Below are 26,211 nucleotides of genomic sequence, written 5' to 3'. Positions count from 1 at the left end.
TTTTTCATTTGTAGGCAGTATCATGTCTTAGATCACTGCCAGGGTTTTCAGACAGTTGGGCTGGCATTAAATAATAAGTAGTTAATAAACAGTTCTTGGCCATGAGTCAAGTGAGTTGGAGTGGATGTGTGAGGTTCTACAGGAGCTGTTTTTCATTTGTAGGCAGTATCATGTCTTAGATCACTGCCAGGGTTTTCAGACAGTTGGGCCGGCATTAAATAATAAGTAGTTAATAAACAGTTCTTGGCCATGAGTCAAGTGAGTTGGAGTGGGGGTGTGTGAGTAGCAGAGGTGAAATCAGACAGCTGGAGGATATAAAAAAAGGAAAAACAGTTCTCTACTTATTAGCTATATCAACTTGGGGAAGCTACGTAGCTCCCTGAACTTCAGGGTTCTCCTCTTCAAAATGAGGCTCCTAGTACTCACCAACACCAAGAAGATTATAAGAACTTACAATAGATGGAAAGTCCCATAGAAATAAAATATTTCAAGACTCACATTCTTTTCTTTAAAATGTATTAGTTCCTATATTTTAAATTGTCTTAGATTTCTTTAGCTCTGCCTCTTTTGATTGAGTTCTGGCAAACGGAATCTTACCGGTAATGTAGAAGTTGCTATGGTAGACCTCCTAATTATAGATAAGAGAAGGGCAGGCCAAATGCAGATGAATAAGGTAAAAGCCAAACAACAAAGCCACCTAAAATGTGTTTTATGTAAGGTAGGATGTCAAAAACATTAAAATAAAATCATATGTTTGGTAACTATGTGAATGTCTTTGTGAAGTTGTCTATGAAAACCTGCTTTTCAGCCTTCTGGACTTTAAATATATTGTTTGCTTTTAATTTATAAAGACTTCTTTGCTTATTGGTAATCATGGGTAACTGTACTCAAATTTGTTCTTCTAATTCTAGAAAATATGTAAACTACCATTTTTCTTTATCATAATATATACCTTGCTCTAATAATTTCACCTCTAGGGAAAGAGAAATGGAAGCATATTTGTGCACAAAAATGTGTATTACAGCATTATTTACTATATTGAAAAATAAGAATCAACCTAAATTCTTAATAGTAGATGAATGGTAACATAAATTAAAAATGAAGTTGATAATGACTTTTTAATGATAGAAACAACATAAGGCTACAGAATTATTTTAAGAAGTGCATAGAAAAAAGATACTAAGCAAATATGTTGAAATAGTCATAGTGGTTATCTCTAGATTGCTGGGATTCGGAAATCGGGTTCTTTGACTAAAATTGCCAGATCTTCAGTGAACTTACCTTGCTCTGCTAAGCAGGATGAGATCAAGTTGAAAAGTAACCAAGTGGCAAGGCACAGCCTCAAAGCCAGAAGTGGCCCTAGAGAGCCTCAGATGACGGAAGTGAGTAACGCAGGCTTGTGGTTTATGCATGGCCTCATCACATATGAATGGTAGAAGCTCTGTGACTGGTCACCACTCTGTTGTCCTTCGTGGGGGGAGGGGGGGGGTCCAGGATAGCCTAGTTTTATTTTTCAAGAAAATTCAGAAAGGCAAACTTGGTGAAATCTGATTTTTACATAATGGCTCAATGTCTGGAGGGGCTGGTTTGCCTAGATTGCCAATTTTACCACTGATCTCTGGTAGTGCAACAGAGGTTCAGAGGACGGTGAGTTTATTTTTCAAGAAAATTCAGAAAGGCAAACTTGGTGAAATCTGATTTTTACATAATGGCTCAATGTCTGGAGGGGCTGGTTTTCCTAGATTGCCAATTTTACCACTGATCTCTGGTAGTGCAACAGAGGTTCAGAGGACGGTGAGATAATTGTGGATGGAATGGTTTGGGAATATATTATACTGGGGCTGAGGTTGCAGTCAGAGCTAGAGAAGAGGGGGCTGGGAGTATTTGTTTATGAATTTATTCAGTAAAGTCTTACTTAATGTTGGGAAAATGAAGATGAATCCAATAGAGATCCTCTTTAGAAGCTACTATGGAAGGAGGTATCACCATGGTTAACATTTCTTCATCTGGCAGGAATTATGGTATACTATATTACATCATATACTATCTTATTTAATCCTCACAACTGCTGGAGTAGGTACTCTTATCCTCGATTTTCCACAAGTGAAAACTCAATCTTTCCCAGTCACAAAGCTGGTAACAGAGCCAGGATTCCAAACACCAATCTGATTGTAGACCCAAACTCTGAATAACCATGCTATATGTAGTGGGAGATCAGTCATCTCTCCCTCAAGAGATTACTTCCAGCAGCAAGAAACATTTGTGGATGGAAAAACTTGAGCTTGGAGAGTGCTGCGTGGGGTTAGGTCCAAAACAATCCCTGGCAACCAATTGATAAAGGTAAGAGCCACCAGGGTTGTCTTAGTCAGTTTTCTATTGCTATAACAGAATACCATAGACTGGGTTATTTATAAGGAAAAGAAGTTTATCTGGTTCACTGCTGTGGAGGCTGGGAAGTCCAAGATTGGGCGACTGCATTTGGTCCACTTCTGGTGAGGGCCTTGTGCTGCCTCATAACGTGGCAGAGAAGCAGAAGGGAAAGTGGGAGCATGGGAAAGGGGCAAAACATGAGGGGCAGCGTCGCTTTATAACAAGCTGCTGTCATGGTAACTAATCCAGTCCCACTGGAGTGAGAACTTAATCACTCCAATGAGAATTAACCCAGCCTCACAAGCGTGGCATGAATCCCTCTAAAGGACCTAATCACTTCTTAAAGGCCCCACCCACCAAGACCACCACAATGGCAATCAAATTTTCAACACATGAATCCTGGGCGACACATTCAAACCATTGCAGGTTCTTTCCCTGAATCCTTACAATAACCACATAAGTTAGATATTATTTTCCCCATTGAAAAAAATGAGGAAATTGAAGTTCAGAAAGATTTAGTAATTTACTCAAGTTTGCACATCTAGTGAGGGGCAGAGTGGAGAGACTTACTTGAAAAGTGCCAAACCACTCAGCACTCATGCCAAAAAAAAGTACACTAACATCTATCTGACATTCTAATGATAGTCACATAGCATTATCAACTAGAAATTAAAATAGATTTAATTCTATATCCCACTGAAAACTTGAGGTCACTAGATGTGTGACCCTGGGCAGGTGGCCTAACCTCTCTGAAACTCAGTTTCCTTGTGTGTAAAACATTTTACACTTACTGTGACGATTAAATCAAGCGATGCATTTGAAACACTTAAAGTGCCTTAAGGTACTAGCAGAGTGCCTGGCAGTCAGTTAACAGTTATTAACTTTAATAGACATTTACTAAGCCCCACTCTGGGCCTGTTACTATGCTAAGTACCGAGAATGCAAAGGGGAATGAAACACGTTTCCCACCCCTGGGGAACTCAGGGCAGAACAGCCATATCAGCAGTGAAATTTCAACACAACGAGGAAACCGTGATAATGGAAAAATACATAGTGTGGTTTGGGAGTGAGGAAGATACAGATATGTTGAAAAGAGGAGGGAAGGATGGCAGGGAAGGCGTCAGCCATGGAGTGATCTGGATCTCAAAGGAAGAATTTTGCAGTAGGGAAGTCAGGAGAGGCGTTCCAGGCAGAAGGAACGGCTTGAGCAAAGGTAAAGAAGGCAAAAAGTCTTCAAAAGGATGTGGAGAAGAGGGGGGCAGGGTCAGGGAACAGTGAACAGTTCAAGTGTGAGCAGTGTGTAAGTTGTATAGCTTGGGTGACAAAGACAGAAGAGAAAAATTAAATTCAGGCTGTGAAGGGCCTTGTGTTTCTTGCTAAGAAATATGACCACTAGTTTGTGAGGAACAAGGAACAGGTTTTTAAAGTGAGGAAGTTTCATAATCAGATTTCATTTTGATGAAAGACAATGAAGGGAACCAGCCAGAAGACTTGCAATAGTCCAGACGAGAGGTGATGAAGACTCCAACACTGGTCACCAGTGAATAGGAAGTGGATGGTAAGATGAAAGTGGGGGTGAAGGGTGACTTCCACACACTGTGTTGAAATGCAAGGTGTGAGAATGGACTGGTCCCTCTTCCTTACCGCAGTCATCCCAAGGGGCCAAAACAAAAACACAGAATGCCTCCTTTAAAAATAATCTCTTTTGTTTGTATGCAAATAGGCCGTGCATAGTGAAAACACAACTCAAATGCAATATTTTGTCTCCAGTCCATCCATGAAACGCTAAAATCAAATTGATTTTTAAATGCTGTCCTTCTCAAAAATTCCAATTCCTCACATTAAAACTGTAGCCAACCAGTGCCAGGCTTAGCTGAGATTGTTTTCAGTCTTAAATTTTGATTTAAGTAAAACTCAAATTAAGGCACTTTTCAAAAGAGGCCATCCTTACTTATCCTTACTTACATCGCTGCAGGGTAGAGAGAGTGACATCTGGTTTCACTGGAAAATTTCTTTCAAATAGCAACACCTCTGTGTGCTGGTGGATCTTCAGAATTTTCTTCATAAAGGCATGTCAAGGTAGTTGTAGGGTACTGCAAAAATTGCACCTCTATGGTCTGGACCACCAACTTGGAAACTACAAATCCAGGTTGATAAACGCACGTTTTAAGGGTTCACAGAAGTCTTATACACATTTTTTTGGTTATAAAGATGCCACAGGGAAGTGAGTCTTTGAGTGTGCAATGCCCATCCCCCACCCCTGCTGAGAAATGGAAGCTTTGAAAAATCCACTGGCTTTTTTTTTTTTTTTTAAACAAGCTTAGTCATATTGGCCATGTTCTATATGCCCCAGCCTATTTTATTTTACTTTGTAATGCATTTTATTTATGCTTTATATAAATATTTTGCATAAAAAGGTGCTTTCACAGATCTTCATGCTTCCCTAAATTTGAAATATGCAGCCATTTTTTAAAATGTGTTAGTTTTGTTATGTAGTATATCCCTTCCTCTGCACACATAGAGGGGGGAGGCCTATTGACTTAACTCTTTAAACAACCTTTACATTTAGAATATTACCTCAACTTATTTCTTATAACTGAAGTTATGAAGGAAATGATAAATGTCAGAAGCTTTGTAAAAGAAATGACTGTTTAAGTGCATAGCCTTAAACAAAGCTGGCCACTTTAAATTCAGAGGCACAGATTGGGGGGAGAAAAAACAATAAATTCAGAGACATTTGAATTTGGTTTTGATCATCACAGGTAACACTGAAGATTGAAAGGATTGTACATTTGAAATCAATTATCTGAGTTCTGAAAAGTGACATCACAGACATTGGTAGTTTAATGGTATCAATTTTTAAACTTGCTGCTGTATATATTTCATTTATCTTGGAAAGGTTTTACATAGTTCTAATATTTTTTAAATAATAGACCAACTTTTGTGTAAACTGTTAGAAGGAGTCCTAAGATTGTAAGATTGTACTGTAAACCCTATTGAGGAGCTAGAATATAGAATCATTAAGCTGGAAGAGAAGTTAAGAATCATTTAGGCCACCCTTCCCCCAGTAGTTTCTCTCTACCGCGCGATCCATGACTAATAATTATGCAGACACCATGACCATTCAAAATACGAAGTGAAGGAGAACCAATATCTCCTGGAGAAGCCTATTTCTGAGACACAGGGCCTGGGGAAATTTTTCTTAGTTGTGCCCTACACAACCTAGTTAGAATCTAGCTCACACTTTATGATGATATTTAATCATGATCACATCACACACAATAGAAGATGTGTATGTTGGAAACCATCTGGTGGCAAGTACCTTCACCTTATTACATCTGCATAGGTCTCCTTCACTCAGCTACAGGCTCTAGAAGGGCAGGGGCCACTCTTGTTTAGCTAACCTTGGATTGCAGGACTGGTCCAGGGCCAGTTGGGGCTGGCCAAGCATTTGTTGAATAAATGAAGGCAAATTAAAAAGTAGAAATTCCAAATGGTGCAATTACATCGGTGGATTTTGAGGAATTATTGGAGAATGGGAAATATTACCGAGATACAAAAATGGGTAGAAATAAAGATAAAGCATAAAAATGTGTCTTTATGTGTCGGTAGTCTATATATTCTGCTGGTTCCCATGCAGCCCTGGCACCACCCCTGAAGCCTTGGCCAGCTCCTTCCACGAAATGTTTGGACATGCAGCAGACAAGCCAGGCGGGAGGGGCGCTCTGGATGTGGCCCTACTGCTATATCCTGGTCTCTAGTGTCCATGGGGTGAGTCTTGAGCCCCTCTGTTCCCCACGCTGTCGTCCTTCTCTGACCTAGCCTTGCTTCCCTGACCTGTGGCCTGCCCCCACTGATGGGCCTGTTCCACACCTTTCCCAGAAACTCCTGATTCTGGGCGAGCCCTAGCACACCCCCACTCCACTCTGCCATGTCTCCACCAGACCGCATTCCTCGCTCAGATCCTAGGTATGGGATTGCTGGCTCCCCACCTGCTGTGGTGGTTGTTCCTGGCCTGAGTTCTACCCAGTCCCAGCTTCCTCATCTTACATCTAAACGCCACATCCATTCTTGGGACAACAGGACTTTTTCTAAAATGCATGTAATCTGAAGCTTATCCGTTTGACATTTTCTTCCTTAACCCACATTTTAATATAAGCAAATGCAATCTTCAATACAAATAAATGTGTTTTGCTGCTGAACTTCAGGTACGTTTTGTGTTTTAAGCCCCACGTGATTTTGAGAGAAAGTGCATACAGAGTCTTTTACATTTACTTGATAGAATCCTGTAAATACCTTTGGTGTCCCTTGCTGTTCTGACTTCTCCCTTGAGGACATCTAGACAAAAGTGTGTCATTGGGTCTTAGTTTCTGTGTTTAGAAATTGATCAAATACAAGTTAAGAAACAATACACATTACCCCTTTCTTAACACGCATGAATGATGGGTGTGAATTTGCATCACGAGAAAGTGATAAAACAAGATACCCAGGGCAGCAAGGGAGACAGAAAAAGCCAGTCTAGGACGAGAGTGGAGTGTTTCTTAGAGGTTGTAAGAGTGAAGGTCCCCCCCACCTCAGTAATTCACTGTGTGATATAAATACCAAGGCTGCAAAATTCCGGTTCAGACAAAGAAAAAGATTCAACCTGTAATACTTAATTACATAAAATTTGCTTGCAAGTTTGGTTAAGATTGTATCCACCTCAAAGAAAAAAGAAACACGCTACATTTCCAAGAATGTTCCTCCATTCTTGGACTAACACTATTTTTTAATTGAACTGGTCCTTCAAAAACAGTGGGGCTTTTTTCTTTAATTTACCTAAGAAATTGACATAAAAATCTGTGGTTCTGCACCAGAAAGATGCCAAAAATGTCAATCTAGAGAGCAGAAATACAAAACTGGATTTTTTTCACAACCACGTTGCTTGTATAGCGTTTAATTACAAGTGTGCATCATGGGGAAGTGAACCTTTGGACTGTGAAAATAATGCTAATTTTCTTTCCCACTAGTCTGAAAGCCCTCCAAAATGTCACATCATTAATTTAGTTGCTTTACCAGGAATCAGTGCATGTGGTTAGTGTGTGGGTTTTTGTTTTTTTTTTATTTAAATTAATAGAGTTTATTTTTAGAACAGTTTTAGATTTACAAAAAATTGAGTAGATAGTACAGAGAATTCCCAACTACCCCCTACCTGGCACACAGTTTCCACTATTATTAACATCTTGCATTGGTGTGGTATATTTTTCACTATTAATGAACCAATATTGATACATTATTATTAACTAAAGTCCATAATCTACATTAAGCTTCGCTCTTTGTGTTGTACAGTCCTATGGGCTTTGACAAATGCGTAATGTCATGTATCCTACAGTATCATACAGAACAGTTTCCCCGCCCTAAGAATCCCGGTGCTCCACCTTTTTAACTCTCCTCACACCACCCCACCCTCAGCCCCCGGCAACCACTGATCTTTTTACTGTCTCTGCCTTTTCCAGAATGTCATGTCATTGGAATCATACAGTATGTAGCCTTTTCAGATTGGCATCTGTCGTTAAGCAATATGCATTTAAGGTTCCTCCATGCCTTTTCATGTCTTGGTAGCTGATTTCCTTTCATTACTGAATAATATTCTATTGTCTGGATGTACCGTGGTTTGTTTGTCCATTCATCTATTGAAGGGCATCTCCGTTGATTCCAGTTTTGACAATTATGAATAAAACTGCTGTAAATATTCATGTACAGGTTTTGGTGTGGACATAAGTTTTTAATTCAATTGAGTAATTACGCCTATAAGTGTGATTGCTGGATCGTATGGTAAGAGTATGTTTAGTTTTGTAAGAAACTGCTGAACTGTTTTCCAGAGTGGTTTTATCATTTTTCATTCTTATCAGTAATGAATGTGCGTTCCTTTTGCTTCACATCCTGGACAGCATTTGGTATTGTCAGATTTTTGGATTTTAGCTATTGTACTAGATGTGTAGTGGTGTCTCATTAATTTGCAGTTCTCTAATGACATGTGATGTTGACCATCTTTTAATATGCTTATTAGCCATCTGTCTGCCTTCTTTAGTGAGGTATACATTCAGATCTTCCACCCCTTTTTAATTTTTTTTTTTTATCTTTGAGTTTTGAGAGTTTTTTGCATATTTTGGATACCAGTTCTTTGTCAGATATATCTTTTACAAATATTTTCTCCCAGTCTGTGGCTTGTCTTTTCATTCAGTGTGTGTTTATGCTTTTAGGAGGAAAAAATACAATTTTTCAAGAATACAATTTTACAGCAGGAGTAAAAAAAAATTCGTCATAAATGTCTTATGCTCTCTCTCAGGTGTTGTCAGGGAACTGTGGACCCAGCAGGGTTTTGTTGAAAGGGGAGAGTCAAGTCCTTGAGGCTGTGGTCGACTACCCTAGCAATTGTGCAGCAGGGCTGGGAGTGAGAAGACAACCCAGCCCTGAGCTGTATCACTGCTAAATTAAGAACAATTCAAGAACCGTGTTTACAGTGAAATCCTGGTCCCACTCCCATTGATTATACTATGCATAGGGTATAATTTCTGTCCATGAATCCAAGTGCATAAGAAATAATCACTCTATTTTCTTTAACTCAACCTCACCCCATCTCTGAGCATCCATTCTGCCAGTTGGACAAGAGACACCATCTTGGTCATGCAGGAATCCTCTTCCTCTCCTGCAGCCCAGTCAGAATTCAGGAAGTTCACCTGGTGCATGGAAAATGATGGAACCTTCCTCAAGTCCCTAGGCTGTTCTAGGTGCCATTGGCACCTTCACATCTTGGTCATGCAGGAATCCTCTTCCTCTCCTGCAGCCCAGTCAGAATTCAGGAAGTTCACCTGGTGCCTGGAAAATGATGGAACCTTCCTCAAGTCCCTAGGCTGTTCTAGGTGCCATTGGCACCTTCACTATCTGAGCCCACAGCGGTCTGTGAAGTCTGGCAGCTCCCTGCTCCCATGCCACAGTGGAGAATGAGAATATCTACTGAGTCTGGTCCCTCTGAGCCAAGGGCACTGCCTTTCTACTCATGAGCCATCAGCCCTGAGGTTGTCACCCCCTCAGAAGCACTGAGGGAGGGGTGCTGGGTTCTCACTGCTCCCCGGGCCCCCCTTCCTGTGGCATCTCAAAAACATTCTCTCGCTATTCTCTCACCCTCTGCGATACTGGTATCATCCCTTCCACAGGCTTTCACAAAAGTCTGGCAGAGCCTTTGACTTTGGATCTCTTCTGCTTTTCCCCTGCACAAATCTGTGTGTCAAGAAAGCTCAGAAAACACACACTAATTTACATTTCAATAAATAATGCTGCTATAATTATTTGTGCAAACTATCTTACATTGGAACCACCACCACCTAGAATACATTCATACAGCCCCTTGGCCACTGGCCACAGGAGGCCATTCTATATAGCAACAAACATGTAGCTGAAATTGGAAAATTCAGCTAAGTAGTTGGATGTTTCTAAATGCCCACGGGTTTCTGGCTTTGGCACACAGAGTAGATCCTGACTATGTGGTCCCCAGGGGAATGGTCTTGGGCAAAGTTGGATGAGGGCATCAGGGAGGTATCTGTCACCCCAGGCCCCCGACCAGCTGCATCTGTAGCCACTCCCCTCCTGCTGCTTTTCCTCACAACCCTGGCCTCCTTGGACCCGAGAACATCTGGGAATGAGGCAATGGAGGAAGCAGCCCCACGCAGAAAGCAGCTTTCTGAGGTTACCAGCAACTTCCTCCTCACCAAACACAGGGAACTGCTCTTCTTCATTCTGCTCAACCTCCTTTCAGCATTTGCTACTGTCCACCACCGTCACTGTTGGACCCTCTCCACCTCTGGCTCTGATGACACATATGGGAGTCAGAGTATTTCTGGCTGGCTGAATGCCAGCCCTAAACACTGACACAGACAAGATGGGCAGGAGGTGGCGATGTGACTTGACACATGGAAAAGAAATCATGGTCAGCCAATCTCCTGCAGCTGTTTAAAGGCTAGTTTGATCTCTGACTTATTAACGAAAGTGATCTGGTCACTGCCTGTTCCGTCCTGCCAGCGCTCTCTGCTAGGAAGCGTGTTGACCACCACAGGGAGAAGGCGCTAATAAGAGAGACACCGAGTTGATTAGCATCCTAGAGACCATGTCACATGGGGAGCAGTTGAGGACACTGGTAATATTTAGCTGAGAGGAGAGACTGTTCAGGAAATTTATAATATCCACTTTCAGCTATTTGAAGTGTTTTCTGTAAAATATTCTATATAGAATATATTTTAGTAGTTATATGTTCTATATTCTATATTCTACTGGAATATATTCTAGTAGAATATGGAATATATTCTAGTATATTCTAGTAGAATATCTATAAAATATTCTAGTAGTTCTAGAAAACAGGACAGGGACCACTAGATGGGACTTACGGATCTGAGGAATGAAGGGTGGTAGATTTGGGATTTTTATAAAAAAGACATTTTTCTTATATCTCTCTTTTTGGTTAGTGAGTTTCCCAACATGATGAGAAGGCAAGCGAAGGCTAGACATGCATGTATCAGAGATGACATTGAGCGGGCCACTTGCTCGAGCGCGAGACTAGAATGATGACCTCTGAGGTCCCATACAGCCTTGCAACTGTAACTAAGTCAGAGCAAGAGAAAGCCAGGACACCAACTTGTCCCTTATTTCTACTGCCTGCCTCACCATTCACCTTCCTTTACTCCCTTAACATGCTTCCAGGTTATGCATTGGAGAAGCCTGTCTATATGCCAGGATCTGTGCTGGGCACCTGTATATGTCATCCTATTTAATCCTCATGACAAGTCTATGAGATTTTTAGTATTACTTCTTTGAAGAAACCAAGGCTAAGAGAGGTTAAGTGACTTCCCCAAGAACACACAGGTACTAAGTAGTGGAGCCAGGGTTTGAACACAGATCTCTGTGATTCCAAAGCCCAGTGTGATATGTTATTTTTACTCTTGTATTTATGGCAAATGATATTGCTTTCCGAAATTTTTAGTATTGACATAAAGACTCCTTTTAAAATAAATTTATCTAAATAAAGTAAGTTAAGAGAAAAATAACATATAAATAACAGTACACATTTTACATGAATACGAAGTGGTACTAGCAGCTAAAATGAAAGAAGTTTGGGAAATATGCTCCAAATACTTTGATAGCAGGATTTTCAATTTAGCCTATTTTATATTTTGACTGCTGAGTACAAGGAAAAGAAGAAAACTTGATAATTAACTGGAATATGAATTAATTCTTTGTGCTCTGATACGTGGTAATTTCATGTGTCACAATAAGGAAACCAAATGGACCCTTGCGAATAAAAAAAAAAAAAAAGATGCAATAGTAAAATCCAGAGGAAAACCCCAGGTGAGGCCAATCGTATAAACGATGAAGTTTCCAAGGTACACACATAGAAGGGCTGAGAGGAAGTGAGGACCCTGTGAGTCAGGGCCCAGGACGCAGGCAGGATTCTTGTGGGTTAGAGAGGCCCCGGACAGAAGGTGAAGGGGTTTACAGACCCGTTTGGGAAGGACAGTCATCTCTTTAGCGTCAGAAGAAAGATCTTTGTGGAAAGGTCAAAGTAAGAATCAGGAAAGTCTGAGAAGAAAACAGGAAAGCAATAACAAAGACTACATAGCTATATGGCATACTCCGTGCCAGGTGATTACAGGCAGGATCTCATTTGGTTTTCACAGTGCAGCAAAGAAGCTACCACTAGTCACATTATTTCATAGGTGAGAAGACTGAGATTCGGAGAGGTTCAATAACTTGCCCTGGGTCCAGTGATCAGGCTTCCACCTCGGACCACCAGTTTCAAACCCACGCTCCTTCCCCAGCACCACCTGCTTTGTTTAGATGAGCCTCATCAACCTTGTCACCAACAGACAACTTTCACTTCGTCACTTTTAAACTCTCCAGCCCAGCAGGACACAGCTAGCCTCTAAGAGAGCAGAAGGGGCTGCCTCTCAACTTCTGAGCTCAAATGCTGCAGCCCTCAGGGGCACATGAATGACCGCCACATTGAGCAGAGGGCTTTGCTGTACTACCTGACTGGGTCAGATAAAGGAGCCAAGCACCAGGGGCAGAACCACGCATATGTGAAGCCTGCCCCTGATGAAGCACTAGGTTTGGAGAAATCTACTCGGCATTCACACACCTTTCTCTCTTCTGCTTGTGACTTGTCCCCCAAATCAAGAGTACCACCCACTTCCAGGAATAGTGGGCCAAGGTAATAGAAACATTCTGGATTCATACAATTAAGATTAGATTAGGGTCATCTGAAAATGGAGGCTGTGTAAGTTAATTGCCTTCTAGCAGGATCCATGGAGAGGTACCTAATAAATGATTTGTAGGGTGGACAAAAGCACCTACCTGCTCTGTCTGGTTGAGGAATGTCTTCTGCAGCCCCATGGAGCCAGACTCAGTGCTGGGCACATGGCTGCCCAGTAAAGTGTTTTTTGTACTGAGCTGAATCTTTACCTATGGGCTTCAAAGGCTGTACTCCTAGGTCTCTATCAGTCTGCCAGGGAAGGTGTCTTTGCCATGTTTGTGGATAGGGCCATCTTTGGGGGTTTCCTCAGGGCTTCACACTCACTCTCTGAGGGTACATTTGTAGTCATTCTCATCAGTGGAAACCTGCCAGCAGAAGTTATTTGGAATCAAATAAGAACACTGCCCCTGTCTGTGGTGGTGTTTCTCTCTATTCAGTTCCCCTTTCTGTATTTGAGCTCTAGCCCCAGTCCTGACATTATTTCTCTCTACAACGAGGTATGGGGAGCTGGCAAAGGCTCCTTTTAGTTTATTTTTAATACTTGCATCTGTGTTCCTCGGGAATGCTGCTGTGCTTATGCATCCGGTCTCTGGGAGCTGCGGTGGATTGGCATTTGTGAAAGGTATGTTCTCACGAAGCGTGTATGCCCGGAAAGTGTGGGGTGAGGTAAAGCTGCATCTGGGGCAGATACACAGAGTGGGGGTTGGTGGCCAGCAAGGGTCAGAGAGAGTGCAGAGTATGTGCTTAAAACCTTTGACCATCAGGCTTAATTCTTACACTGGCTGCATTGCAGGTGGGACATTACCAAAATGTGCCTCTTCCAGCCAGATCCTTTCATCTGCTTTAGTGAGCTAAGAGACAGGACAGACAGGAAATAGAAGGCGCCACTTACCCAATAACTGGCAGCTGCTCTTGGCCTTGGGGTGCTAGGGGCTCCAAGCAGCTGTGCTCTAGAAGAAGCTGTCCAAGAATGCTGGCCAGCCCTGCCTGAGCCCTTCGTGCCCTGGGAAATCCAGAGGAGAGGGCAAACCCGCAGCCTCTCTACAGTGGTCTCTACTTTCCTGTTTGGCCTTTCTCTTCTCTAGTCCAGAAACCGTTCCCCATTATTTCTTCCCACCCAAGTGCCCCATCCCAAGATTAGCCCCTCTTGGCACCAGCAACCAAGAGCTCATTTGGAAAGAAATACTCTTACATCAAAAAAAAGAGTGGCCGTGGTTTAACATGTTCCGCATACTGTGAATGTATTTGCATTTGCAAATAGGCTTAAAATATCACCTCCATTAATAGAAATTTAAGGTTCTGGAGAGACAGGTGAAAATAATTTTTGGCCAAGGGAACTTCCCCACTCCTCTCAAATTATGATCACTAAGGAGATGGCCTTACATTTGAGATGGTTACATTTTACATGTAACCACAATCTTGGGAAAAAGGCTATTGATATGTTCAGATTCACAGTTCTCTATTATATCTGCTGTTTGCTGCTGCAAATACCATTAATCCATTAATGTTGTTTATGTGATCTATCCTTTGTATATTGGAAGTTTTTATGAATTTCTGTTTATTCATGTATTCTGAATATATTTATCAAGTGCCTACTGTGTCCCAGGCACTGGGTTTTTAACAGGGAGCATAAAACTCATAAAGGGAAGCTGTATTCTCAAAGTTTCTAGCCTAGAGGGAAAAAAGTACTGGTGAAATAATCACACTAAACACAACTGTATATCAACAGTGCCTTGAAGGGAAAGAAAAGGTTCTACGTGACTGTGCTACCTGGTTAGTTACGATGTCTTTGTGTTCGGTATTTTGATTACCTGGATTTTGGGTGTCCCTTCCCGGGTGGAGATGAGTATTGAATTTTATGGAGTTGAGGCTACTTTGGGAGGGGAGAAAACACGAAAAGGTGAGCCAAGTCAGATTCTTTAGGAGAAAAACCAAGGTCGGGTGGAGATGAGTATTGAATTTTATGGAGTTGAGGCTACGGTGGGAGGGGAGAAAACACGAAAAGGTGAGCCAAGTCAGATTCTTTAGGAGAAAAACCAAGGTTCAAATACTATGTTTCAAAAATTAGATAGAGGTGGGAGTTGAAGTTAGGGGTGTCTGGGCCAGGGGATTGGAGCTGTGAGGGAACAGAACTAGAGCAGAAACACATCTGAAACAAGCCAGAGGGTGAAGGGAAGGTTTCTGGGGAGTTTTCCAGAGTCCAGGTAAGTGCTGGCAATCCACCTTCCATGGCCAGGCAGATAGGAATATTTGGGGAGTGGGAGGAAGAACAGGGCCATAGGCTTGGCACTCAACCCTTTATTGGACCCTTAATCACTTCCCTAATCTCCTCTAGAGAGTTGTTTCTGAGCTATACATTGGAATACACTCAGGTTGGGGAAACACGCCATTTTGAATACGTGGAGAGGAAGACAAGCATCTTCAGACCTTTTCACCTCCCCGTCAAGGGCCTGCCACCCTAATACTAGCAAGCAGCCCATTCTCTATTCGTGCATCTCCATTCCTAGATGAGTTTCCTTTCTGTGTTCCATTTCCTATTTAGATAAATTAACTTGATCTTAACTCCTAATGGCTGAAAAAACAAGAAACATTTTTCCCTTTCAGCTAGCTTTTGCATTTTAATAGGGGCTTTCAAAAAATGCCTTAACCAAAGGAATGAGTAATGTGGGAATTCCAAGCGCCGGGGCAGGGCTGGTGCACGGAATTGGGGGAGGGGACGTCCCTCAAATCGTGGCCTTGAAACACTGGCTTTTCTCTCTTTGACCATGATTCTGGTTCTGAGAGAACATGAAAGGGGCTCCTTTAGGGGCCAGGATGGGCATGGCTGCCTTTTAGTGAGTTCTCTGGGCCTCATTCCTGGCGGGCAGATCCCCTGACCGAATGCACACGGACTTGGAGAGGCACCCGTAAAATTTGCACGATCGTTACCTGTAGGCGCTTTTTGGCAAAAAGGAAAAAAATTATTTCCAAAATCACCAATAATTTGAAAACAGGGTGCTCCTTGACTCATAAAGGTCCAATTCTAAATACAACTAGGAAGACTGGGTACCTGTCTTGTACACACACATGTTCGTGGGGGACTTGACAAGCTAAATGCTGTCACCACACTGTGCTCCCTCTTCCCAGCCAGTGAGGGGAATGAACTCTGAATTTTAATACTTTAGTTACCTATGATATGGTACAGTGAATAAAAGCATCCCTCTGCTCCTTGTGAATCTGCACAGACATTTCTTATTTGTACCTCTGCATCTTTGATTTTGCTCTCCTCATATCTGTGTGGAAACACTGTGCTCCCAAATGGGTAAGGAAAGAACAGCTAATGAAAGGAAATCCAGAAGATTTTCCACAAATGGGGGCCCAGGACAACTTGCCCCAAGGAGAGATTGTAAACCAAGTCATAAAAGGATCCAGCCTGAGCTAGAAGGTGACATGGCTGGAGAGAGAGCTTGAGGACAGCGACGCTCAGGATGGGTGACACATAGCTATGGCTTGGCATCTCCTGTGTCCACCAGACCAGGAAGTGTTCGTGTTTTCATCAAAGCATCGTCCCTCGTATCTCTTCCTTGCCGTGCCCGCCGCTCCTGCACTGGTTCAGCCTCTTCATCTCAGATCTACAAGCCTTTAAGATTTGCTTTCTTTATCACCCGGTGCCAGCCCTCACCTCTTTCCTCAGGCCACTGACAGGCTTACTTTCTTTAAACTTGCATTACATCATTTTTCTGCTTTCAAACTACTAGCCCCAAACTTGCAATTTTCTATCAAATCAAATATTGTCTCTTTATCTGACTTTCCAGGCCCTGTTAAGATATCCTGCTCCACTTACAGAAACTAATTTCCCATTGTTTGTCCAAAGTCAATCTCTCCTCCAGTCCAGTCAGCTTTTCTTATTGTCCTATAAAAAGACCATGATCATTCCCCCATTTCCACATGTCCTTAAAAATTGTTATATTCAATGTGTCTCAAAGTTGCCTAGACTATTATACTAATAAAAAGCACTGAACACAGGGTTGTGCCTGATGTTCTTCACATGTGTGAGCACATATGCGTGTATAAAGAACATGGCTGAAGTATTTATTCAGTTAAACTCAGTCAACATTTTAAACTGGTTCCTCAGGAGACAGTAGCTCTTTGAGACCATTAAGCAGATACCTAGGATGCAGGTCTATGCATGATCAGGAATCTGTTCCATGGGCTGTTTAAGGAAGAATTGTTGGAAGCTTGCAAAGCCTGTCAAGGGCAGAGGCAGATGGCCAGCACATTGAGATCTAGGAAATCAACAACTGCTATTGTTAAAGAAAGGCGGAAATTCTCAGAGGAAAACTGTTAAACAGTGCAGTGGCCCCGGATGACAACCCTCATGAGTAGGAGTATCAGAATGAGTGGACTGACTTGCAGCCTATACTGGGTAGAGCCTCACCTGCTCTAACAGAAATTGACTCCTGCAAGCACTGACATGTCTAGCTCACTTTGTTCCTGCCACAAGGGTACAGCTCTCTCTCTCTCTCTTTTTTTTTGGAGGGGGGGGGCGGCAGGAGTGGTACTAGTTCTGAGATCAAGTCTGACCCACTTGTCAGGGTGCAGTTTAGATATCACTACCTTCACCCCACCCTTCTGGGCTATAGGAGTGCTTACTATGCACCTTGTCTTTCTAAAGCCCTGGATCACTTGTGATCAGCTCAGCAGACTCTCTCCAGACAGAGGGATCCTTTAAATGCACCATACTGTATACTATGTTTAAAATGAGAGGAATGGACTCAGGGTGGGGACAGAGAGAGAGGGAGTATCCACATGTCCTCCTTTATTTTTCCTCCTTCCTAAGAATGTAGTGAGAATCTTAGAAGTGAACCTAAAAGTTATGGAGTTCAACCACCCACCCAATTCAAGAATCCCTCCCACAATATCTCCTCTGCGTTATTACCCCACTTTTGCTTGAGCAGTTCTGGTGATGGGGAGCTCATTACCTCACAAGAAAGTCCAGTCCTTTGCTGTAGCTCTCTCTTAAAAGTCCTTCATCATCTCAAGCTGAATTCTGGCTCCCTATAGCTTCCAGTTATTGAAACTACTTGCCTTTCAGCAGTAGTGATGTGTCCTCCCATGGGAGAACCCTTGTGCAGACAGCCATCATGTACTTGCAGTTTTCTCTTCTTCAGGTTCATTACCCCAGTCCTTTTAATTGTTGCTCATTTGAAAGAATTTTATCATTTGCTAGTGAACCATGCTGCCCTTTCTCTTGATAAATTCTAATTTGTCAGTCATTCAAGTATAACCGAACTCACTGAATGTGATACCACAAGCGATGTGGTCTGATTCGCACAGAGTACAGCGAATGAATTCTACACTTAGATTGAGTTAAATTTTGGTTAGCCATGCCACACTAACATTTCTGTGACTTTTGTATTTACTATTGATAAGCTGTTTCTCTGATGCCCACCTATTCCACTTACACAGTTATTTTAAAACTTACAAATCTTTACACTTATTCTTATGAGATTCATCGTGTTAGTTTTTCTTTTCAGGCTTTATCAGTATTAATTCAGCTGGTCAACTTTTGAGCTATCTGGTTCATCTTTGTGCCATCTGCACGTCTGAAAACAGACGTCTGTTGCTTTCAATCATAGTTTTACTAAATATGTGAAAATGAAAAAAATGAAAAACAGAGTCTTGTAGCACCATTGTGGTATCAGTCTGTTAAACAGGAATGATTCTTGACACTCAGTTGTTGAATGAATGAATGAATCGGTCAGTCAATACTTTGTCCTCCTCCCCCATATTTAATCCATTCATATTCTATGATTATAATCCTAAACATTTCCTGATCTATCCACTTCTCTCCACTTCTGCTGCTACCATTCTAGACCAAACAGCCATCTTTCACTCAAACAGCTGCAGTAGCCAAATGATTGGTCTTCCTGAGTCTGTTCTGGCTTCCCTTCTATCCACTTCCTACACTGTAACCAGAGTCATGTTTTCAAAATGCAAACCTGATTATGTTACTGCTCTGCTTGAATTTCTTTACTGGTTGACATTGCTCTCAGAATAAAGACCAAAATATTTAACAGACCCCTAAGACCAGCATGGTCCAGGCCCCTGCTAACCTCTTCAGCCTTGTCTCCCACCTCTCTCTTCATTTTAGCCACATCAAACTTCTCATACCTTCTCTCATGTGCCCTCCTGCCCCAGTGCCTTTGCATATGCTCTTCCCTTCACCTAGAATCCTTCCTATCACCCCTCAGCCCTTCACCTACGTAGCACCTATTCAATCTGTTCTATTTACCTTTTGGTACATTAGAAACTTCCCCCGAATTTAGCAGCTTAAAACAATAAATATTTTACTCACTCTCTCAAATTCCTTTGTGTCAGGAATGTGACCAGGCCTCTGGTGATTCTTCTGTTCCTCATGGTATCAGCTGAGTCAGTTGATGGTATTAAGCTGATGGATGGGCTGGTCTAGAGCTACACTGTCCAATGCAGTAGCCACTAGCCACATGTGGCTACTGATCACTAGAAATTGTGTCTCGTCCTAATTTAGATGTGCAGTAAGAGTAAAATACCTACAGGTTTTGGAAGATTTAGTGCAAAAAAAAAAAAAAAGAAATTTGAAATATCCACTAATAATTTTTATATCAATGACGTGTTGAGATTATTATATTTTAGATATATCGTATTAAATAAAATATATTATTAAAGTTAATGTCACCTATTTCTTGTTAAATTTTCAATGTGACTACTAGAAAATTTTAAATTACATTTGTGGCTTGCATTATATTCTTATTAGACAGTGCTGATCTAAAGCAGGAGTCAATCAGCTTTTTTCCATAAAAGGCCAGATAGAAAATAGTTTCAGCTTTGAAACTAGGCCATATGGTCTCTGTCTCAGCTATTCAACTCTGCCACTATAGTGTGAAAGCAGCAATAGACAGTAATTAAGTAAATGGCTACGGCTGTATTCCAATAAAATTTTATGAGGGGTCTTCAAAAGGTTCATGGAAAGATTTGTATTATCTTTCAATTCCATTTTTCCACAAAGTCTTTGAAATACCCTCATATTTATAAAAATAGGTGGTAGCCAGATTTGGTCTGCAGGCAGTAGTTTGCTGACTGTTGTCTAGAGGACCCAAGCTTTTATTCACACATCTGGTGGCTTAGCAGAGATGGCCGGAAGGCTGCCCTCAGTTGAAAATGTTGACCTAAACACTTACACACGGCCTCTCTGGGGTAGTAGTCTCAGGGTAGTGAGACATCTTACATGGTGGCTCAGTACCCCAGAAAACATGTTCCAAGAGAGAAAGGTAGAAGCTGCAAGGCTTCTTATGACCTAGCATCAGAAGTCCCAGAACATCCTTCTACTGCATTCTCTTGGCCAAACAAGTCACTAAGGCCAGCCCGGATTCAAGGGGAAGAAGTTAAACTACACCTCTTCATGGGAGGAGTAGCAAAGAATATGTGTTCATCTTTAATCTATCACATTATTCTTCAAGTGTCAGTTTAGTCCTATCATAGGCTCTGGAAGTGTCATGAACCTCTCTTTTGTAGTACATAACATAGCTGTAATTTTTCATTTATGTGTCTGATGATTTGATCATCTTCTTGCTCCTCTACTAAACTGTAAGCAACCATGTGGAGAGGAGCTGTTTCTGGTTGTATTCATCATTATATTCTCAGCACCTAATGAAAACATCTGGAAGAACAAATATTTGTTGAATGAACAAATGATTAGTAACTGTGCTAGTAGTGATTCCACATTTCTCCATATTGCTCTCAAGAATATCATGAGACACTCTGTCAGAAGCCTTGTTAAAATTCAGAGGATTTTGATTCCCAGCAAACTTTTAATTTTGCAGTTCAGAATCTTTATTAAAAAGTAAATAAGTCTACCCTATTCCTCCTGGTATCTCAAAGGTAGTAATAGCTGCTCTAAACATATGGCTTCAGGTTCTGGTACTCTGAGAAGTGATTCTATGCAGCATGTCATACCCAGAGGCAAGCCAAGGCCCCAGGCACCTGGTGTTCCTCCTGAACTCCACTCTCTGATCACCCGGCTGATGTGCCAGTCCAGCAAGCCCAGCTTGTCCAGCCACAAGGATGAACTGACAGAAGGCAATGGGCAGGGCCCTGAGTGCTGCTGGGCTGAGGAAGACCTAGTCCTTCCTCCATGGAGGTTGCTGTATCTTCTGCTTTGCTTGGAGCAAGGACTCCTATATGCACCAGCAGGAGCTAAGTGCTGCTGCCTTCTGCACTGGCCCTAGAGCTTGAATTGCAGTTATTTGTGGACACTCTATCTTTCTTTTTAGTACTGGGTGAGTGACCAAGGTCTACACCTGTTTACATCCCCCACAACCTCTAGAACAAATGTGACACTGAGTAAACTCAATAAATTTCAGTTTGCCTGAACTCCGTTTCAATGAATAACTTTCCTGAGATACCAGCAAACTTACCAGCATCTTTCCTGGTACCCTGATGACAACTAGTATTCTAGGCAAAGTTGTGAACTAGGAAATCTTTTTCTTTGTTGCTCTCCATCTTCTACCTTGGAAGCCTGCCCTCCCATCCTGTCCTCTTTCATCATATTCACACACCCTGTCCACCCCTTCTCTGGCCACCCCCCCATCCTCTAATACTGTCTCCTGCCTAAACTGGATTCCACATGTTCCTTCAGACCTGAGGCACAAAAGATACCCCTCCTTTTCTGCCCCAATACTCATATTTCCCCAGAGCTCTTTTAGGTGTGGCTTAGACGGAACACAGTAGTGTGTGCCTAAAGCCAAACCCATCCCAGGAAACTGATTACTTGTCCAGGGTTGGGGTGCAGAAGAGCTCTCTCTGCCTGGCACATAGTTTGTGCTCAAGCAATATTTGTGAAATGAAATGAATGGCGGCTCAGGACAGAAACTCTCCTGATACGAAGGGACACTTTTGACCCCCTCTACCCTCGTGCCAGCCTATATCTCTGAGTGCCCCACTCTGGTTGCAGGAGTCACCACCACTCCTGGCCCTGGGAGTGTGCTGCCCTGTTACCCTGAGAGTGGGCAGGATCAGAATCCCTTCTGCTTGTTCCCACAGCACAGATAAAGCTGGTTGGCATTTTTAAAGGAGCTATACCAGCACTAAAGAGAACACAGTGAGGCTGCATGGGTTTAAATCTCAACTCTACCATTTGCTAGCTGGGTGGACTAAGGCAAGTGCCTCAACCTCTCTGAGACTTTATTTCTTCATCTATAATATGGAGCCGAATAATCTCACCTTGTTGTGAGGAATAAATTAATCGTTCGCTTGACTCCTCCTCATGTTCTGTGATGGGCCAGGCATGTAAGTAAGTGAAAGTGGCATACGGCAGGTGCTCTTTGCTTTTTGGAGTGAACCTTCAGTAGCCTTTCGGAGGCTACTCTTTCTAGGTTTTTGACCAGTTCCTCCACCTCACGGACCTTATTCTGCTCACAGCTGACAGAAATCGCCTCTCAGAGAATCCCCCCATGAGTTCTTAGGTTCTTTCCTCTCCTGTTTCTCTTTTTGCTCTCTACCTCCAAAAGCAAGAGTGTCCACTTCACAGGCCCTCAGGAGAAAGCCATGACGCATGATTGTGGTTAGGGGTTCATTCCCAGGGAAGCAGTGACATTTTTGCTCAGAGCCAACAGCATTGCAGAAACTGGCTTCCTAACCCAGCCCCACCCTCTCACACACACTCCATGGCTAGAGTTGACAAAAATTCACATGGGGCTTTTATACTTTATGAAAGAGGATCGTGTCGATCTCGTGTATTTTAGTACCATAATTTAATAGGGTCACTGACAAACTAAGTGTCCAAAGTGTTTTCCAGGATGGGGTGCAGTCTCCAAATTAATGTTAGTGAAGTTCACTGCAAGGACTGTCGCTGCTGTGTTAGGCCAGGATTTTGAGGAGGGATGTGATTGTTGTCCTCAAATCCTTAAAGGGCTTTGGCAGAAGAGTGTTAGGCTTATTCTGGGTAGTTTCAGAGGACAAAAACGGTATCAATGAGAGGAAGTAAGGCAAAGCAGCTTCTAACCCAGGGGAAGAGAGAGTTTCCAGATAGAGAAGTCAAAGATGGTACTGACTTCCTTATCAAAGCCAGTTCTCATCCCCGCTGTGTGAATTACAGGGACTATTTGTCCAAGGTTATTCAGAGCCATACTGATTTCATGTAATAAGTTGAATTAAAGGTGATATGCTACATTTATTGCAAAATATAATTTGATTTTTTGTCCCTGTTTGACAAGTCACCCCAGAAAAAAAACTGTCTTTGGTTAGGTCAAGCACACTGACTTTTGGTTTGCAAACAATGAGAGATTCCTACATTAGGCGAGAGTTCAGATTCAAGGTGTCCCCAGTCCTCAGATTCTACGATAAATATAATACTATTGGTGATTTAGTATGAAGATGTGCACAGGAATCAAATGAAGAACTCTGTTTCCAGGCTCTACCCTTGAGTGTTGTCAGCTATGGCCCAACAGATAATGCTTTAACTCTGCACCTTATTAAAATCACTGGAAGGGAGGGAGAGAGCAATTGGGAGCCAGCCATTCAGTTCATATATTGAATACCTATTGCGTACTTTAGCAAATGAATATATTTGCGACTCATTGTTACAAAGTGCTAATTTTCTATATATAACAGCTCCTACAAATCAATATGAAAAATAACAAAAAGGCCACAGGCCCAAACTAAAAGTGGGAAAAAGAAATGTACAGACAGTACATTGAACAGGAAATACTATCTCATACATTTGAAAACATGCTCACTTTATAATAAGAGAAATTCATTTTAAAATTACAGTGAGAATCACCTCACACTCATTAGGGTGGCTAATTAAAAAAATAATAATAATAACAAGCATTGGCAAAGATGTGGAAAAATTAGAACTCTTGCGCACTGTTGATAGAATATAAAATGATGTAGCTGCCATGGAAAACAGTGTAGCAGTTCCTCAAAAACTTAAAAGTAGAATTTCCATATGATTCAGCAATTCCACCTCTGCGTATATACCCAAAAGAAGTGAAAGCAGAATCTTGCAGAGATATTTATACACCCGTGTCCAGCATTATTCACAGCAGCCAAAAGGTGGGAGCAACTCAACCGATGAATGGATAGCAACATGTGGTATATATATGCCATGGAATAGTATTTAATATTAAAAAGGAAGGAAATTCTGGCACACACTACAAGGGGAATAAACTTCATGCTAAGTGAAGTAAGCCAGTCACAGCAAGACAAATGCTGTATGATCCCATTTATACCTAGAGATTTATATCCCATTTATACCAAATTTGTGGAGACCAGGGTGGCATGGTGGTTGCTAGGGTTTTGGAGGAGGGGAGAATGAGGGGTTATTGTTTAATGGGTACAGAGTTTCAGTTTTGCAAGATGAAAAGAATTCTGGAGGTGAATGTGGTGATGGTAGCACAACAATGTGAATGTACTTAATACCACTATACACTTAATAATGATTAAGATGATAAATTTTATATTAGGTATATTTTACCACAACTAAAAATAATTTTGAAAAATTATGTGGTGCCATTTTAACCTTTCTTATTGGTAAGAATATCAAATTAGAAAACATACTATGTTGGCAAAAGTTGTGTGAAAATAAACACTCTCACGTTTTGTTGATGGGAGTATAAACATATAAACTTAGAGGAGAAAAATTTTTCAGTATCTGTGAAAACTAAGGTTGCACTCACCCCTTTCTCTCGTATAGCAATTCTACTCATAGGAACATAGCCTGCTCACACGTGTGTGATGTGGCACACAACCGAGGGTTTTCATTGCAACAAGCAAAGGGAACCAATCTAAAGATCCATCAATAGGGGCTGGTAAAATAAATTATTGCCATCCAACAGAATACAGTAACATAATATGCAACTTTTAGAATGAAGATACTCATTATGTGCTAATACAGAACGATCTCCAAGGTGGTAGTAAGTGTTCAAAACTGCATAGTGTATGCTGCCATTTGTGTTCAAAAATAAAACAGAATATTGATCTATGTTTTCATTTTGGTTTGTTTAGCCTAAAATAACTCCAAATAGAGGCAAGAAATTGATAACCATTTATCAATTTCTAGTTACATCTATGGAAGAAAACTAGATAGCTGGGGATGGGTTGGGAGAGAGACTTGCTTTCTTCTACTTATCGCCTTTACCTTTTAAATTTAGTACCATGCACTGGTATGATCTATTAAAAATTAATTTTAAAAATTTAGGTTATAGTATAGAAGGGAAGAAACATAACAGATACTTTTAGCCCAATACTCTGTGTTGGATGCTACAGCAGCAGAGAGGAAAGGTGTCTAGCATAGCCTGAAGGGATCGGAAATAGTTTCTAGACAAACTGCACTCCAAGGAGGGCATTTCTGTTATTGGATCAAGAGTAGTTGTACATCTTTCCTTGAGCATTGGTTTGTTTTTATCAACAGACCTGTGAATTAGTGGACAGACCTGTGATTTAATGCACTGATTAGGTTTTCCTTTTCACGTTGGATGTTAAAAAGCTACAAAGCCAAACTTGTGCCCCCCTTCCCCCCATGCAAGGTGAGCTGGTTTCTATGGTAAGCATTTAGCATTGGCCTCGTCCCTGGCTCTGTTTTAGAATCCTGTATTTGATTTGCCTTTTCACCTGTTTCTAATGTTGGTCAACTTTCCTTATTTTATGCTTCCCTGGAAGCCGCTCTATAGCCTTTTTGCTCTAAGCTGGGGTAAGTGGATGGGTGGAGGAGGAAGCAAGGGAACAGAAGAAAGAGGGTAGAGGTTATAAGGCAATGCATGTCGTTAAGTGAATAGTGTGGCGGTTCTCAAGGTGTGGTCATCATCACCTGTGAGTTTGTCAGGCATGAAATTCATGGGTTTCATTCCAACCTACTAAATCAGATTCTCTATGGACAACGCCCAAGAAACTATTTTACATGCTCTCCAGGTGATTTTTGCACACTTGAAAGTTTGAAAATCACAGGGAAACCAAAGGAAGGTTGATTTCTAAACATAAATACTCTTCATTTGCCCCATGTGTAGCAATTGTGTTGATCAAGGTATATAATGCTAGCTACTGTAATAAACAATCCCCAAAATCTCGTTAGCTTAACACAAGAAAAGCTTTTTTTATTTGTTTTGGGTTTTTTTGGCAAATGTCACAATCCAATGTGGATCAGTTGTGGGGGAGGGGTGGAGAGATCTATTTTACTAATTTATTCAGCAAAGTAGGTCCTTTTCATTGTGAGCCTTTGCCATCTTCTAGTCCCTTGACTTTTCCTCTGGATCCCTTGCATCTAAGAAGGCAAGAGAGAGAGGAAAGAGAGAGGAGGCTTTAGTGGCCAGGTCTGGAAGTAACACCCTTCTTTTCTGCTCGCATTTCATTGGTTAGACTCAGGCACGTAGCCCATCTAACCACCAGGGAGGCTGGGAAATAGGCTTATCCGTGGAGCGCAGAGGGAAAGGAAGTGGCTTTGGTGAACACATAACATTGTCTCTGCCACACTCAGGAACCCAAATGAATCCCAACTCTACTTCTAGGTCATGTTATTGTGAACACTGGTTTTCAGTTTCCTTTTC

At 41.7% G+C, this 26,211-nt stretch overlaps 1 protein-coding gene across 2 annotated transcripts in view; it reads left to right on the top strand.

Moving 5' to 3' along the window:
• CD86 (CD86 molecule) overlaps nucleotides 1–26,211 on the top strand; it is a 68,802-nt gene that overhangs the window by 9,425 nt on the left and 33,166 nt on the right. The gene's annotated exons all lie outside the window — the stretch shown is intronic.

Source organism: Galeopterus variegatus, unplaced genomic scaffold (assembly GCF_000696425.1).
Source record: "Galeopterus variegatus unplaced genomic scaffold, G_variegatus-3.0.2 Scaffold192, whole genome shotgun sequence".
In the NCBI taxonomy this organism is placed as follows: Eukaryota; Metazoa; Chordata; class Mammalia; order Dermoptera; family Cynocephalidae; genus Galeopterus; species Galeopterus variegatus.
The sequence above is the reverse complement of the archived record's forward strand: the minus strand, read 5'-3'. Positions and strand labels throughout refer to the sequence as shown.